Raw genomic sequence first — 18,290 nt, 5'->3', positions numbered from 1 at the left:
GTCTTCTACCACCAGTGCACTTAGATTAGCAATGGTGTGCTTGGTGTCATATGGAACTGTGGTATCCCCCAATGCTGACATCCTTCAACCAAACAGTCATGAATGAAATCATCTTGCCCTTCATACCTTACTACAGTTTACACAGCAATAGCAATTAGAAATCAGAGCAAAGCACCTTGAGGATATTCTATAGTGTACCCGAGTTACTAGTATCAATTACAAAGACTCACAGAGCTAAGAATTTTATCCTGATATTTTGACTGTTGTAGTAGTTAGTTACAACATACTCCCTCCGTCCCATGAAGTGTGCAATTCTAGTTTTTCAGACAGATTAGTGGTGGCGTGAAAAGACTCTGGTACCCTCATTTATTTGCCACATGCGGATAGTTTTTTGCATGCAAATAAAATCTGAGCGTTTAATTAGGCAGTAGTTGAGATCCAACCTCTAGAATTGCAGCCCTTATGGGATTTTTTCCAAACACAGAGTTGCACTTTTCATAGGACGGAGGGAGTATACACCTACAATGGATGAAAGTTTTGGGTGCTGAAAATCAACGACTCTGCACCAAAGAGACACTACTATAGAAATCATTTTCACCGCTGAACCTATACCCCACTGCGCCAAAGGTGGGCGGTGAAAAATGAGGTGTCGCACCAATTGAGGCCCTATGGCTCGGCTCGATCAAGGCCTTGTTTAGTTGCGTAAAGATTTGGGTGTAAAACACTGTATCACTTTCGTTTTTATTTGATAATTATTGTCCCGTCATGGGTTAACTAGGCTCAAAAGATTCATCTCGCAAATTACAATCTAACTGTGTAATTAGTTATTTTATTTAGCTACATTTAATACTTCATGCATGCGTTGAAACATTCGATGTGATGGGGAATCTTGTAAAGTTTTGGAATTTTGAAGGGAACTAAACAGGGCAACTGGGCTTCCAAACAGTCGTGGCCACCCCTCACCCGCTCCGCCTTCCCCAACTTCCCAAGCTCCAATCCGACAAACACTGCCATCTCAGGGCCCGTGCCGGCTTCACGCGCAGGGGAGGAAGACTGGCCAGCCTGCCGCCATGCCGAGCTCCCCCAACGTCTTCTTCGCCTCCTCGGCCTCACCAGCTTCCTCGCCGCAGCCCTCACCCTCTCCGCCTCGCCATCCGCCGCATGCCGCCGCTGCCCACACTCCTCCCGCCCGCTCTCAGTCTTCATCATGTGGGACCGCCGCCCCGAGATGTCTCCGCTACGGGCTCCCCAGAGCTCTAGTCCCACCTCGCCACTGGATCGCACGGTCGTCACAAGGGCATGGCCTTTGTCAAGATCTTCACCGGGTTCAACTCCATCGGGCACCGCCGTGCGCTGAGGTGGACGTGGCTCCCTGCGGATCGCCAGGGCCTACTTTGGTTAGTCGCTGGTATCACGGCTTGCTAGTTCATTTTCGCTTATGCTGATTGGGGCCTAGCTATTAGGAGCTTGAACTGTTGATATCGTTGTTTACTGGTACTCTGCTGCTATTAAGCCAATCTCAATAGGAGTGTCATATATGAGTGTCATAAGTATTAAATTTGTTGACATGGCAAAGTTATTATGAAGAGAGAGGAGAGGAAGTATCATGGGATGTGAGAGGAGTGTCATCACCATGATACTCCTCCAACTCGGTTAACTAGTTTACAGTCTTGGTAACTGTGCGATAACACTCCCCAATGAGGCTGACCTTAGTAATGTGGCAGGATTTGTTGCAAACTTGTATTAATTGCTTATAAGAATTGATTTGGTAGTTTCCGTTTAGTAAATGGGATCCATTTATTCATTTGCCTGCCACCAGGTGAGTGACAATATCCCAATATCTCCTTTGAATGACTGCCTCCTTCCTTTTGAAATGTTGATGCTTGCACCAGTTATTTCTCTTTGTGCAGATAGACTTTCCTTGCCTCTAGCTAAACAGCGGTCACGTACACAAACATATATTGGATGCATGAAGAAGGGGCCAGTTTTCACTGATCCTAAGTTGAAATTGTTAGTTTCATTATTAAATGTTATGATGAGCTCCTCTTTTCAGAGTGTTTTTTTAAACTAAATTGATCCCCCTACTTGAGAAAAAAGAAATGCCTAGAGTATCATGCTAACTATGTGTAAAGTAGCCATCAACTGATGATTAATCTGAACTTCCATAGTTGCATTCTTTGATCAAAACTTTTAATTTCATTCATTATGTTTTTGGATATTTAATCTTTCAGCTTGAAGTTAAATGTTTTTCTCCGTTACTAACTATTGTGATGCCTGACTCAAACCAGCCAGGAGCTCTTTTACTTGTCTGGGAGCTGTAGTCGATTGATTGTATAGTTTTGTTAATTAGGAAAGAATATTTCGGCTATGGAGTTAGTTAGTTAATTAGGAATGCTTGGTTAAATTAGAAAAGCAGAGCCCTAGGGGTGTTAAGTGTCCTAATTAAACTAGGAGGGGTTGGTGTGCTTACAAATCCTTAATAGTTTGGTTGTGCCTGTGCTCGTAAGTGATAACTTATATACCTGAGGAATAATAAGACAATAACTAATTATGCTGGTTGGTTCTCTTCTTTTGAGAGATGCAGGGTATGGGCCCCAATCCTTCTTACTCGGATCTGAATACTCCCTTCATGCATACGAGCAAATTTATGCTTTTGTCAGCTGACGTGGTTGGCGCCTAGTTTGGTTGCCTTGAGAAACAACAGGTCAGTTGCAGTTCAACAGGTGAGTTGCTGTACTAGTAGTGAATCAGACAGCTTATTGACCGAAGATCATTGCACTTCAACATGAGTTTCCTGGTTTTTTTTTTTGAGCAAAAACCATGGGGCAAGAGCCCCCCGGCAACATTAATTAAAAAAGAGTTTTAGAGAACTTACATAAATGGCTTAACTAGAGGTTAGCCAAAAGAGAGGAGGAGAAAAGGAGAAAAGAAAACCAGTGCTGGTGATTACAAAGCATCAAGCCATGAGCTTATGGAATCATGAAGAGAAGTCTTAATCCTACATAGATGACCACGTACTTCCCTCTTGAAATCAATCTTCCAGGTAGACAGATTTGGAGCCTTCCCTCTTGAAAATGAGGGCGTTTCTTTCCTTCCAGATACACCATGCACCTATCATGACCACTTCCATGAAGAAAGGAAATGGGAAAGCTTGCTTAACAGTAGAAAGCTTTTCAAAGATGTTTCCTGCATCGTTCCAGATAATACCCAAGACAAACCATCTGCAGTTTGAGGAAGAGCAGGAAAAGAACAAGTGCTCAATGGTTTCCTCAGCGCCATCCTGACAAAGAGCACAATTATAGCCTTCCTCCAGATATTTGCGTCTTCTCCTTAACATGTTTCGGGTGTTTAGCCTGTCATTCAACACCAGCCAAGCAAAAAAATTAATTTTCGAAATACATTTGGATTTCCAGATCCAGATGACTGCTGGATGGGGAGCCACATTAGCAAAATGATGTTGGTAGTATTTGCTAGAAGAAAATCTCTGGTTTCCCCAAATGAAAGTCCACTCATCTTTAGTTCCATCCTGAACCTGTTGTAGCTGTTCCAGATCATGCTGAAGCTCTAAGAAATCGTTGTGTGCCTACCTGGTCATGGGAATATTGAAACCTTCTAGTTGATCCTCCAAAGTTCTGAATTTCCAGTAGGAAATAATTGGAGATTTGGCAAACTGAAACAGATTTGGAAAGGAGTTGGAGTAAATACTTTCATTTTTTTTTCTCGAATACACAGGAGAACTGCGCATCATTGTATTAAAAGGAGAAGAGTAAATACTTTCATCAACTAAATCTTCCCAGAAACCTATCGTGTCACCATTCTTAGGGGTACAGAAGGCAATGCCCCTATACTTTACATGAAGCCTTAAGATATCCTTCCACCAGAAGGAGCCTTTTTGTCTTGCAAGATGAGGGACAACCTCCCTGTAATATCTTTGCCAGATAAGTTTGACCCATTGCACGTTCTCTTTTTTGTAAAATTTGTCTAATTGCTTGATCAATAGGGCCTCATTTTGAAGGCTGAGGTTGATGAATCCAAGTCCTCCCTTGCCTTTTGGTCTTTGAACTAAATTCCTAGCCGCCAGATTATAACCATTCTTCCTGAAATCACTTCCTCTCCACAGGCAGTTTTTCCTATGCTTATCAATAATTTCTATTACAGCAGCAGGAATTTTGAGAGAGCACATGTAGTAAGTTGGGAGGGAAGATAGAACTGAATTTACCAGTTGCAAATGTCCAGCATAGGAGAGAAATTGTGAGCTAGCTGAGAGCCTTCTTTCTATTCTGCAGATAAGTGGAGCATAATCCTTGACTTGGGGCTTAGTAAGCCCCATTGGCAAGCCAAGATAAGTGAAGGGAAATGTGCCAATTAAACATCCAAAAGCACTTGCAAGTTGAGCAGTCTTCTCTTGACTCTTGTTAATGGGTAGGAGGCAAGATTTATGGTAGTTCACAACTAACCCAGTTGAGATAGCAATTCTATGAAGGATTTCTTTTAGATGCAGCAATTGAGTGTCACAGCCTTGCATGACTAATATGGTGTCATCTGCATATTGAATTATTGGGAAAGGGTCTTCTGCACTCTGAGGGAATGGAGGTACTAAATGTCCTTGTGCATACTCATCATTAATCACACACTGGAGTAAGTCTGCAGCAATAGCAAAGAGAAGGGGTGATAGAGGGTTGCCTTGCCTGACCCCTCTTTTGCACTTAAATTCCTTTCCTGCCACAACATTAAGAAGGATAGATGTAGTTGCTGTGGAGAGAATATCTTTTATCCAGCAAATCCACTTTGAGCTAAATCCTTTAGCTTGAAGGATTTTAATGATGGCCGAATGCTCCACAAGGTCAAAGGCCTTTTCAAAATCTAACTTGAGGATGATGATTTCCTTCCTTGACTGATGACATTGTTGCAAATATTCAAAAGCCCATCCAAGACAATCTTGGATACTTTTGACTTTTCCCTTTGATAAAACCATACTGGTTGGAATGAACAACATTGTTGATGTCCCTCTGTAATCTATTAGTAAGAAGCTTGGCTATAATTTTGAGGGGAGTATTCAAGAGTGAGATGGGCCTGAAATCATTCACAGTTTCTGGGTTGTCTTTCTTTGGGACAAGCGTGATATAAGAGGAATTGATACTTTTGAGGTCTGTAGAATGACTGTGAAAGTCATGACAGAGCTTGTAAATGTCCTCTCTGATGATATGCCAAGTTTTCCGGTAGAACAGACTATTAAAGCCATCTGGGCTAGGAGCTTTATCCCTTGGAAGGTCTAGTATTAACGCATCAATTTCCTCTTTACTAAAAGGTAGACAAAGATTATCTAAGGTACTACAGGGCTGCATGAGAGTCTGGAGATCAAACTGCATGGAAGTTTCAATGGAGATGCCTAGCCTTCTCTTGAATTCCTGATAAAAAAGGCCACTCTTTTCACCATGATCCGAAACCAATCTGCCAGTACTGTATGATATTTGGCTGATGACATTCCTCCTGTATCTCTCAGTAGCCATTGCATGAAAGAATTTGGTATTTTCATCCCCAAATTGGACCAGCCTTTGTGTAAATCTTTGTCTCCAGTAAATGTTTTGCATTCTCAGCAGATTTTGAATATGCAATTTGTGAATGCTCCTAAAGTCTGCCTCCTGCTGGAATAAATCTCTGTGTTCTTCTAACTTATCAAAAAAGGCTAAAGTAGCATTACAGTTTGCAATAAGAGCAGACAAATTGGACAGACCTTTAGCCCAATGCTTTAAAATTCTTCTGAGCAATTTTAGTTTATCACTAACAACATGAGCACTATTGACCTTCCTGGAAGGGATGGACCAGGCATTTGAAATTTGACTAAAGCAACAGTCATGATTAAACCAGTAATTTTCAAACCTAAAAATATTGGCCTTAGGAATTCTGGTACCAATTTGGATTTTGCAAGGGATGTGATCAGAAGTGGTTCTGGCCAAAGGCAGGACTAAGGTTTTATTGTTGGCCACGGAGTGAACATATAGACAACCAATAAGCTATACCTATATACTAGATAAACAAACACATTGATGATGCAAGGGAACAAGTTCTATGTCCTAAATTCAACCTAACACACCTCTCTTATAACCACCAGGGTGACAAGCAATTCGTGACTAGCTCACCCTAAGAATGATTAGGAAAGCTCGACGCAAAGTGAAAGTGAAGAATAACTAAAATGTGACACCAAGAGGAAGCAACAAAGAAACAAACAACTCGAGCAAAAGCTACCACCAAATTAAAGCTTCACTTAACCAAGCACGCAATGATTTAGCAATGATTTGCAAAGCTCGAAACAAGCAGAAGCAAAGCTTAACAAAAAAAAGCTGACCAAAAGTCTCACTAAAAGAGACTAGAGCTAATTAAGTGTGCACGAACAAAGCTATAACAGTAAATAACACTTAACAAAGCATGCGAAGATTTGTTGTAATTAGAAAGATCAAGTACTAATTAATTCGCACTAACAAAGCATGCAAGAACTAACAAAGATTAGTGTTGACACCGTTTTTTGACACGTGTCAAGGAAGGTGATTTCGGTGAAAGAAAGGTGGCCGATTCAAAATAAACCAAAAGATGCACAGAGTTGGAATCGGCCGATGGGAATCCGTCCGATGGACCAGGAGAATATTCTGCGAAGATGTTGATTAGTCCGCTCTGGTACTCGGCCGATGGAGGGTTGCCGGTGAAGTCAAGGAAGGAGAAGAGGATCCGGACTCTATGAAAATCTTGATGATTCGGCTGTAATATTTTAAATAATTTATCTTTTAGATAGTCTTTTCTTTAGGGTCAAGTAATGTTTGCCGTAATCGGCTAGGACTTGATAGTGTTAGGCTATATATATCAGTTGTAAGGGACTGAAAAAACTTGATACACACCCAATACAACAAACTTTACAATTCCTTTGTATTTTTTCGACGACTTCGTCTTTTCTCTTCTTTTTTCGACGAGTTCTTTCAAGTTGATCAAGGACGTCTCACATTCGAGCGACTTGATTTGCTGGTAAGTTTTTGTTTTACAGAGTATATTTGAGCTTTAGCTACCGGGCGCATCGCTGTGGCTTCGTTCAAATCTATTCAAAATTTATCGAGTTTATCTAGGCTTTGACTTCCGGGCGTATCGCTGTCGTCTCGTCTAGATTTATTCACCAATTATCGATATCGGCTAGATTTGTAGGGTTTTCTATACTTTTTGGCCATTATCACATCTAAAAACATACTGGATCGGCTTTCGGTTTTAGGTTTTGGAGTAACACTTTTGTTATCTCAAGAGTCGGTTTAGATCTGTTTTTAGCTTCACATCATCTGAGTTACACATTCGTAGCTTAGATCTTGTCATACATACACGATCGGCTGTTCAAAGCCGGTTTTGTCGTTTAGTGTATCGGCTGATCCTGCCGATATGCTCATTCACCACACGCTTGCATTTAATACCTTTTTTGTCGTCTATAGTATCGGCAAAGCTTGCCGATACGCCCATCTGAGAGATATTCGGAATCCCAGCCGATACGCTCTCGAATTTGACTTTGTTTTCTCCCTTATCAATTTCAGGTCAAATTGACTGGCACGCTTGGTTCACTTTCCGTGCTTGGCGAACACTTGCCCTCGGATTTCAGTGTGTTGATTTTTGCGTCAACACATCTTTTGGCACGCCCAGTGGGACACGAAAAGCTTCAACATGGTGGAACTCACAGATAAATCTGCAGTTAGTGAAGAAAACTAGATTCCTGTTCCTGAAGACAAGCTCAAAGAAGAACAAAAGAAGGAATATGAAGAGCTGGTGGAGAGATTCAAGCGTGATTGTCTCAAATCGTACAGCGTCAACAGATCTTGTGAGGTGAATAAGAAGTTTAATCTTCCATCTTTCCAGCCATTGACAGAGGCTCAACGTGAAAGTAAGATGATAGACGCAGTTGGTCAAGCTGTGGCACAAGCCTTCATCAAGAGTGCAACAGTCATAGGGCAACACGGTGCACAATGCAGTGGTCAAGACTTTTGCTGAAGGCACGTTACCAGGGTGCATGGGTCCTTGCTATATACAACCAGATCAGATGCAATATACTCCTTTGGAGGTGTCTATGGCAGCAGCCCTGTCGGCTCAAAATAGCCAAGCAGGAACAAGCAACAGTCAAACTCCACCCCAGATGACTACTGCAGCATTGGCGGGTATGGCAGATCCTATCTACTCAACCACGCCGCCGATTGCTATAACTGTGCTAGGTGGATCTGCGTCTGTATTTCCTAAAGGATGGGATCCTGCTACTGGGTATGGTATGCATCCGGATTTCTTTTCTACGCCACCCAAGATGCAGTTTAATGCGTCGGCTTCTAAGCCGATAGCCTCTCAGCCTGATCCATCGGCCGTTCAGCCGATGGGTGCACAGCAGGATGCATTGGCAACACAACTGAATGCACAAGGCGCATGGAGTCCACAAAAGATGGCACAAGCTAATGCATCGGCGCCACCCCCGATGACCCCACAGTAGTGTCTTGCTATCCTGCTCCAACCCCAGTCTCCTTCAAAAGTGTTATTGTCGCAATCTCCGCATCAGAAGGGAATCAACTGGGTATTCCACAATCAAGCAACTGGACAGATACGGTATGTCAATGTGCCGTACATGGATATTAGTGGTCAACAATCGGCTAACCCATCAGCTACACAGCCGACGATGACTCAGCAGACACCTAATCGGATAGCTAAGCAAGCCCAACAGATGCAATCGGCTGGACAGCCGATGAGTCATGTAGCTCAGCAACTTGCGATGATGACCAATGCAGTGAACACGGTTTCCCCTCAACAAATGCCAATAGTTGAGCCGCAAGTTGATTGGAGCACAAAGATAGCTGAAGTGATGAGAGAGCAGTTTGGTTTGAGGACAAAACAACAATCTGCTATGTACAAGACTCCCTATCCTCTGGCTTACGATCAGATTCCTCTCCCACACAAGTACAAGATGCCTAACTTCACGAAGTTCTCAGAGCAGGGAGAAGTTTCTACGATGGAACATGTTAATAGGTTCCTTCTACAATTGGGAGAAGCAGGCAACCAGGATGCACTCAGAGTCTGTTTGTTCTCCTTGTCTTTGTCTGGATCGGCCTTTGCTTGGTTCACCACTTTGCCAGCAAACTCCATATTATATTGGGCCGATCTATAGAGACAATTTCATCACCTCTTCTTCTCTGGGATTACTGAGTTAAAGTTGACCGATTTGACCGGCTTGAGACAAAGAAACGATGAATCGGTTACAGCTTTTATCCAAAGGTTCAGAGATGTCAAGAATCGATGTTACAGTTTGGTTCTGTCCGATCAGCAGTTGGCAGATGCAGCATTTACTGGGCTCTTGCCGCACATTAAAGATAAATATGCATCGCAGGAGTTTGAAAGCATTAGCCAGATCGCGAGTCGAATGACAGGAGAGACTCGATCCTACGAGTCCAAGAAGCCTTTTCAGAAGAAGATCAACTATGTAGAATATTCTGCTAATGATGAGTCCGGTGACGTGTCCGTTTGGAAAGAAAGAGCCTGAGTCGTATGGGTTTGACATCACCAAAACCGACAAGATCTTTGACTTGTTATTGTCGGAAGGATTGATCAAGTTGAAGCCATATCACAAGATTTCATTGGAGGACGAGCTCAAAAATATAAAGTACTGCAAGTGGCAAAACGCCACATCGCATGATACAAATGGGTGCAAGGTCTTCCGACAGCAGATTCAGATGGCTTGCGAACAAGGGAGATTGAAATTTGAGGCTCCCAAGAAGATGATGAAGATCGACGGACATCCTTTCGCCACAAACATGGTTGATGTGGCCAGAGATGAAGGCTCTCCTCAAGTCAAGATTCTGACGTCATCATCGGCCAAGAAATCTGGAGCTGTTGATCCTAAAGCGCAGATAGTGGCCAATGATGTCAAAGGAAAGGGTCCGATGAAGGATGCTGAACGTTCATCGACACCACGTAGACGTGTAACGTCTCAAATGTTGTTGAACAAGTTTCAGCGTGATCGTGAAAGGCGGCAACGTAGAGAAGAAGATGAGCGACGCGAGCAAGATCATTGGAGGTGTCCTTTCTTTGTCTACTACTGGGAAGAAGGATTGACATTGCCATCGGCATATGATTGTCCCGAATGCAATGGTCAAGGCAGCATATCATATGAAAGATCGCGTCATGAGCCCTATTGGTGTGAGCGCACTCCTGTGCATGATCGGCTAGGAAAAAGAATATCGGTGCATGATCGACTGGGGGGGCAGGACAATGCTACGTGATCCTGCTGGGAGAAGAGTGTCTGTACACGATCGGCTAGAACAGGTGGCCGATGATAGAGTACAAGATGATCAGCTGATGCAGACAGATCCAGAATGTGAGCCTGATCGCACGGATCAATCTCAATGGTGCCCAGGAGGTTTGACCAGGTCTTAGAAGCGACATGTTCAGAGGTTACGCCAGCTGGAGATCATTGAGGAACAACAAGAACAGAGTCTGCGCAAGAAAGGGATCAGGTCACAAGTTTGGCGTGCTCAGCCCAGGGCCGATGGTGATCAAGATTCTGGATTATCGGCTGCACCAATTAATATGGTTTTCATAATGCCGGAAGAGTTTATGGCCCAAGATGATGAAGATCATGAACCAGAATTAGAGGAAGCCATGGCACAATTAAATTTGGAACCATTGCCAGCAACATTTGAGAAGCCAGAAGATGATAAGAGGCAGCATCTTAAGGCACTATTTCTAAATGGATTCGTTGATGGCAAGCCTGTTACAAAGATGTTGGGTGATGGAGGTGCAGCCGTGAATATAATGCCCTATGTTATGCTACGCAAGCTTGGGAAGAATCAAGATGATCTGACGAAAACTGATATGATGCTTAAGGATTTCGAAGGAATCGTATCTTCTGCTTTGGGGACATTATGCGTCGAACTCACAGTTGGCAGTAAGACCCTTCCCACTACTTTCTTCGTTATTAATGGCAAAGGTTCATACAGTTTACTGTTGGGTCGGGATTGGATACATGCCAATTGTTGCATTCCATCTACTATGCATCAATGTTTGATTCAGTGGGTTGATGATACTGTTGAAATAGTATCGGCCGATTCGTCATTCAGTGTGGCATCGGCTGAAGCCCATATAGTGAGTTATGATTGGATGAATTGTCTTTCTGGTCAAACTTGGGAGAATAATTTCTTTCGGATGTCTGATTATGAAGTTACATCGGTGAAATCAGGAGATTCTTCGGATGAGTCTTGATCAAAGGGGGGTATGGCCGATTGTAGTATCGGCCGGATTTTGTAAGTTATAGCCAATACTAGGAAGTATTGCCTTTAGTGCAAAAAATATGTGAAAGCCGATTCGCAAGTTGGATGCATCGGTTGTAATATGGCCGACACGATATGAGTCGCCCTTAGAGCAATAAATCACAAAGACAGAATTTCTGGAAATGGATCATGTGTTTGCAATTCCTGGAGATTACAATACATGGAGTGCCTTTAAAGTAATCCTAGAGCTTCTCGTATTACTTTTATCGCACGCAGGCGAATTTAATCAATGTTTGCGATCACTTGATTATTATCCGCCGATGAGTTAGAAATCGGCTGCAGACTCTTATGGAGTTGATATGCTTGACGAGCGTATTTCTGCTTGTCTTCATGGAGTTTGGTGATGGCCGGTGGAATCTGAGAAAGATCGTGATTTGCGATATCTATTGCTTGGTTTACCCGATTAAGTTCTTGCAGAAGACGATCACGTTCAACTTCCAATTTAGCTTTGTTCCTCAAGATGCTAGCCTGGGTGTCATTCAAGGACTTGATTTCACCAACGGCCGATTCTGCTAAAGCTTTGAAGTTGTCCCTCTGTTTGATAATTTCTTCCTGCCGATGACGATCGGCGAGTTGTTTCTGAGCCTTGTTGAATTGTGCGCGGTGGCTCTCGATGAAGGCTGCAGGAGTTAGTGCATCTTCGATTACTTCTGGGAGTTTACCCTCCAGTTCTTCCAAGATGGCGTGGATCGGTTGTGCATTCTTGATCAGTTGCGATATCTTGATTTAGGAATTGGAGGGATTCTTGGAGTTTGGCCTTGATTTCATCCGACAATACAACTGGATTGGCCGATGTTACTTCTTCTCCTTCTTCTTGGGGAGTGGCTCCAATTTGAAAAAAAACAGACTATTGTCTTGAGATTCTTGTGCCTGACAGGGAGATGTGATTAGGATAGCCAATGAAGGCAAAGGGATGATGGGATCGTCCAATAGAAAGAATAGTTGTTTACCTGCTTCAGGCGTATTTCTTCTAGATTAGAGCCAGCAGGAACGAGGGGTTGCGATGAAGAGCTCGGGATTGCAGTGTTTGGCTGGCCAAGTAATTCAGATAGTGCATGGTCGGCAAGCTGAAGGATGATTGTCTGAAATATACAGAATATGTTCATGAGCAAGTTTTGAAATCGTACCTGTATCAATGGAGAGTCTGCCCTGAATTTCCTGGGAGTTGGAGGCGAGTGTTGTATCTGATGAAACCGAAAGGAAATAATACCAGATTCAGAATCATGAAAAGATTTAGATACTTGCTGAGAAAGTAGAATAATACCTGAACATTCGATGATGTCTGAGGAGAGTCTTCTTCTCCTCCAGATTGGTGTTCAGGGACATCTTAATTATAAAGCAAGGATGTGATCAGCATTCAGATAAAGTGAAGACATGGGGTTCAGGCTTTTACCTTCTGAAGAAGAGGAGGGAAGGTCGATCGGAGTGTCTATTTGGAGTGCTGCTGCTGCTGAAGATTGGCTTGGAGATTTCTTTTTCTTACGAGTTGTCACCTTGGTATAAGATACCTTATGTTTTCTCCCAGTGGCCACATCTGTCAGAGTTGGAGCACCATAGCCAATATTTGGTTTATCGGCTGGCAGGGCGTAGTTGATCGGCTGCCCATTCCTACTGATTGTTGGAGGATTCCGATCATCATCCTGCAAAGAGTAGAAGTTAAAGGCTGCAAGTAAGAGGTGCTGAAAGACATTGTGGGGGTTAATTTTGCTTGTACCTCATGCTCGCCTGATTGATAATTGTTGTCTAGAGCGATGCAGTATAAGTTTGCCGATTTACAGAAAATATGCTCTTGCCATTCAGACCACAATTGGATGAAAGGGGTGGTGGCAAAAGGTGCAATGTGCCAATCAGCTAGAAGTATCATGTTCACATCAGGCTCCAAATCTTTCAGCCGACTATAAGAGAGAGCGCTATTGAGAGCTTCTCTGAATTGGATTTTGCCGATAAAGATAAAAGAGGGTGGCACTTGGCCAAATCCCAATTGTCTGGTTTCCACTGATGGGTTATAGAATTCATAACTGTGGATATCTTTACCAGTTGTGAAATTAACTAGCAGTACCCTTGGGGAGATTATTTCCTATGGGACCTAAGCAGATCATGCTAGATTGATTTTCTAGCGGAATAATCATGTTACCCCTCAAATTCTGAAAATGAAGGCGGAAATGAGGGACACGACTGAAGGGATCGGAAGGGGGTGAAAAACAAATGCTACAGATGAAGAAGGGAGGCATACCTCTGGAATCTAGAAGATGGATGCCATTGCTGGAGGGGATGGTCTTTGGACTTGAATCTTCGAAACCCTAGAGAGCTGCAATGGCGGCGGCGGAACAGATGTGTTCTCGAGCAAGAGAGAAGGTGGAGGTGTTACAGGGAATGTGCCAGCGGAGAGGAAGATAAAGATATTTATAACTCGTGCCCAAAGGTAGAATGGGAATTTGATACTCTATTTGTTTGGAAAACGGAGATTCGTTTAAACGTTGGCAATCATGACTGGAGTTAATTTCAGAGCAAAACAAATTACTCCGAAACTGGGGGGCATGTGTTGACACCATTTTTTGACACGCGTCAAGGAAGGTGATTTCGGTGAAAGAAAGGTGGCCGATTCAAAATAAACCAAAAGATGCACAGAGTTGGAATCGGCCGATGGGAGTCTGTCCGATGGTCCAGGAGAATATTTTGCGAAGATGTTGATTAGTCCGCTCTGGTACTCGGCCGATGGAGGGTTGCCGATGAAGTCAAGGAAGGAGAAGAGGATCCGGACTCTACAAAAATCTTGATGATTCGGTTGTAATATTTTAAATAGTTTATCTTTTAGATAGTCTTTTCTTTAGGGTCGAGTAATGTTTGCCGTAATCGGTTAGGACTTGATAGCGCTAGGCTATATATATCAGTTTTATTTTTGCGTCAACAATTAGCAAGAATAAAAACTAATGAACTATAGCTAAAGCATGCAAGAATTTACAAGAAACATTTGTATTAAAAGCTTAAGCAAGAGAGTAACAATTAATAGTACGTGCAAAGATGAATTACAAACCGTGCGCTGTAGGCTTGCTCGTCTCATATGGGCTAGTTGTGCCGTCTCAGGTGTGGTTTTTTAATTTTTATATTTTTTTTCATTTTTTACAAAAATACATTTTCGATTTGGAAATTTATAGGAATATACCCCGGCCGCCCCACTACCGGGCGGCCGGGACCTGGCCGCCCGGCAGGGGGGCGGCAGGGGCATTTCTGAAAAAAATTTCGAGGAGAAAATTGCGCGCAGGTCCCTGGGGGCCGGTCGCCCGGCACAGGCCGCCCAGCAGCGGGGCGGCCGGCCCTGTCCGCCCGGCTGCGGGGCGACCGGCCGTAATTTTTGCAATTTTGCCCTTTTTTTGAAAGAATTTCACATATATGCTTTTTTGTAACTTTTTGTAGAAATAGACCCTAGGGGTCGGCGCCGTAATATGTGGCGCCGAGATAACACGTCTTGGCGCCACAGATCACGGCGCCGAGGTGCCACGCACGCATAAGCAATCTAGTGAATCTTCGAACTTGCCTTTAATATTTTCGGACCTTTTCAGGAGACTAGAATACTGTGAACCACACATCAAATATAACGGTAAGAATTAAGAACTAAAAACTGCATTACACAATGTAAACCATAGGAATTACATCATAATACAACGTTAATGAAACACACATCGGACATGCAGTGGCATGGCCGAACCCGTTGCAACTACGGTAAACAGATTCTGAACTAAGCTAACATGCCTTAGGTAATTTAAAAAAACACAACAAACACAACGATGCAGCATGTCACTAGCACTAGGTAGTCCTAGTAGCCGTACCCTCATGTAGCAAACTGCGTTGAGCCTTCTCCGCAGTATCCACCCATTGCAGGTGGTGCAGGCGGTGGTGCCGGAGGGGCCGGGCCCCTTCTTCTTGTGACAAGGGCAGTTGCAGTAAGGAATAGTGCATGGTTCATTCTGTGAAGCGGCAGCATTGCTGGTATCATCATCTTCGTCGTCTTTGTTACCCTCGCTCACTTCCTCGTAATGGTTCACCTTGCATTCCAGATCAAAGATCTTTATCTGGAGGTACACGATGAACTCCTGAACTGAATCAATTGGTGCAGGATCGATCCACCTGGTAAAACCACAGTTTCTGGAGCATCTGAAGACTACAAAATAAATTTCATGTAAGGTGTCTCAATGAAGATAAAGAAATAAAACAACCGAGTATTACCCATGCGTGTGGGCATTTGAAGAAACGCCGACCGCCATCCATCCCGTCGGTGCACATCTGCACTAAGCAGTCCTCACCATGTCTGCATTTTGGCCACGGTTCTCTATGGTTATCGTATTGTCGAAGAGGAGTTTCATTGGTAAATTCACTCTTGTGCTGTGGCGGAAACTCAAACACTGGTTCCGGAAAGGAATCAGGTCCAAAAGGCCCCTCCCATATTATGGGTTCTCCCTTTCTTCCCCCTTTTCCTTTCCCAAAACCGTAGTAATTCTTCCCACTAGACGCACCTCCAGACATTGGGTATACAATGAGCTTTGGTGTTTGAGTGCTGCTGGGAGTTCACAAACTTCGGAGTATTTATAGGCGCACAAAGATCTGATACCCGGAGTGTGGAGTGTAAATGCACCTGAAAAGCCTACATGACAACACAGTGAAGAGGCTAGCTGACCGAACACTAAAAAGGCTAGATTCAATTATTGAACTGACTACTCGATGCATCTCTGTGCATGTAGAGCATCTAAGTGCATGCAGACTCACAGCACTACATCGCTGCCGCTCGGTCGATCATGCCTAGATGCCGCCTTCCCCACTACACACCACAGACCTTCGCTGTAGAATGATAGTTCTGTCGTCCTCGCCAGAGAGACTGCTTTGAAGGTGAGCTGGTGTGGTTGCCGTGTTGTCACATCTTTTTGAAATGGTGAAAGGGCACTGCTATTGGGCTGTCGTCTTTTGTCACATTTGTCTGGGCAAACAATGCGACATATGGGAAACCCGTGATTGCCGTGCTGAGCAGTGGCAACCTGTGATCTCGTACTCGCAGCTAGATACACTATGGTCCCTATTTTGAGCTATACGAGCGTATCACGAAATTTACGCTGTATGCGGTAGTCGTCATCATCGTCGGCGGGATCTCGGCCGCTAACTCCTCCCGCACCTAACTTGTCCTTAATTAAATCACGGAAAAAATTCGCAAGAACTTCCCTTATTTCACGAGAATTATGGAACCCACAAATATAACAAGTTCACATCAATAATATCTATAGAAACAAATGACAAGTAAACTACCACAATCATAAACAACCATAATCCGAACAGTCGAAACAGTCCATAATAACAATAGAGAAACAAGTGCCAACAGCTAACCACCCCTACCATTCCGACCTTTCTTATGTTGTGCGTGTACGTGATTTGTAGGGTAGCTATGACTCTCCGGTGGCCTCACGTCTCTGGCAGGACGGCGTAACAAAGCCACAGGTGTATGCAAGCTGGGATCTTCGTCCTGGGCAGGCGTAGCAAACAACCGTGTAAAGTCGTCGAAGGAGGCCGCGTCGTTGTCTTCAGACCACCCTACAGATCACAAAAAAAGGTTTTAAGCAACATTCAATAGGTGAATGCAATTCCGTACAAATTATACTACGTACCCTGTGTTCCAGGTGGTGGTGGTGGTGGATAGGAAGAAGATTCTTCATATCCTCCTGGTGGCGGCATAGGGTGATACGAAGACGGCCCCACTCCGGTGAACTGTTGTGATCCTGAGTATAAATAATAACGTATGAGAATTCGACCATAAAACATAAGCAAATAAAATTATGCACCACATATTTACCTAAAGTCCCTCCAGCTGGTGGCATAGAGGTAAACTGGGTTCCTTGAAATGGAGCCCCTTGCGAGGCACCTGGCCCTCCATAGGGCTGAGAACCGGGGTACTCGTACCCTGTGTGGAGTTGTATTTAAATACTACATATAAATATACGGATCGGTAAATATCACACCATACCTTCGTACTGTCGGTGGTATAAGGGAGGCTGCTGTCATGCGGGACCATAAGGAACCAACATCGATGCTTGCGACGATCCGTAGGAATCCTCGTACTCCGTCCGCGTACCAAAGGCCTGAAGGATGCCTCGGGCTCTATCACGTTGAGTGGTCCAGGCCTCGAGTTGTGCCGGCATGCTCATAGTAGATCCGCCATGAATCCTCATTACATTTAGTGAGCAATCTAATTCAAGCAACCTACAGGCCTCGAACTGCAACCAAAAAAACTTAGTATACAAATCTTAAAAGATCGAAAATGCCGTCAACATTTACTCACATCCCCAGCTAATGCCTCATCCCTGTGTCTTGCATAGCGATCCTGCGAAGTTGCAACATGCGGCTGTGGATGCATGTCAACATACGTCAAACGGCAACGAGTCTTCGGTTCGTACTAGGTCAGGTACGCCCGAAACGAAGGCTCAGTGTGTGGACCGGTATCCTCAGCCAACTGCTCGCCTGCATCATCCCACGCAGCCACCCATGGTTGTAATCTAGTGACCCACATTGTCGAGAAAGGATGTCCAGCCCTTGATAAATTGCACGTTAAATAGAAATTAGTTTCACGTTATTAGTACATGGGGACTTATACATTTTTGTGACCTATGATCGTGGCGCGGAACACGATCCAACGCTGAAGACACAGGAAAAGACTGGCGTCGACCGAACTGCCTCATGACTCTATCCGAGCAGTAGGCCTCAACTGCAACGTCGTACACCAAAGCTGCAGTAGTCATCCATAGGCCCTGGTCCTGTGTGCACACCGAAGATATCCCAAGCGGTGCACGTGCGGCTATAGCCGAAGGACTGTATGGCTCCCACACAATGTCTTCTGGGGTCAATCGATCAAATTCGGCAACAAACTCAGGATAAGACCGCCGGGTCTATACATGTGCCCATGTTTTCTGCAAAAATAAAAATTATGTG

At 43.9% G+C, this 18,290-nt stretch overlaps 2 long non-coding RNA genes across 2 annotated transcripts; one reads left to right on the top strand and one right to left on the bottom strand.

The window, feature by feature from the left end:
• Nucleotides 1-933: 933 nt before the first annotated feature.
• On the top strand, nucleotides 934-14,459 carry LOC120659872. Its single transcript, XR_005669238.1, has 3 exons — nucleotides 934-1,397; nucleotides 2,585-6,542; nucleotides 13,899-14,459. It is a non-coding gene; the product is annotated as an uncharacterized LOC120659872 (long non-coding RNA).
• A 2,524-nt stretch (nucleotides 14,460-16,983) lies between these two features.
• On the bottom strand, nucleotides 16,984-17,358 carry LOC120659873. The gene is made up of 3 exons (XR_005669240.1): nucleotides 17,329-17,358; nucleotides 17,158-17,265; nucleotides 16,984-17,083 (listed from the first exon to the last, which is right to left on the bottom strand). It is a non-coding gene; the product is annotated as an uncharacterized LOC120659873 (long non-coding RNA).
• Nucleotides 17,359-18,290: the final 932 nt, after the last annotated feature.

Source organism: Panicum virgatum, chromosome 2N (assembly GCF_016808335.1).
Source record: "Panicum virgatum strain AP13 chromosome 2N, P.virgatum_v5, whole genome shotgun sequence".
Lineage (NCBI taxonomy): Eukaryota > Viridiplantae > Streptophyta > Magnoliopsida > Poales > Poaceae > Panicum > Panicum virgatum.
This window is presented reverse-complemented; position numbering and strand designations above follow the sequence as displayed.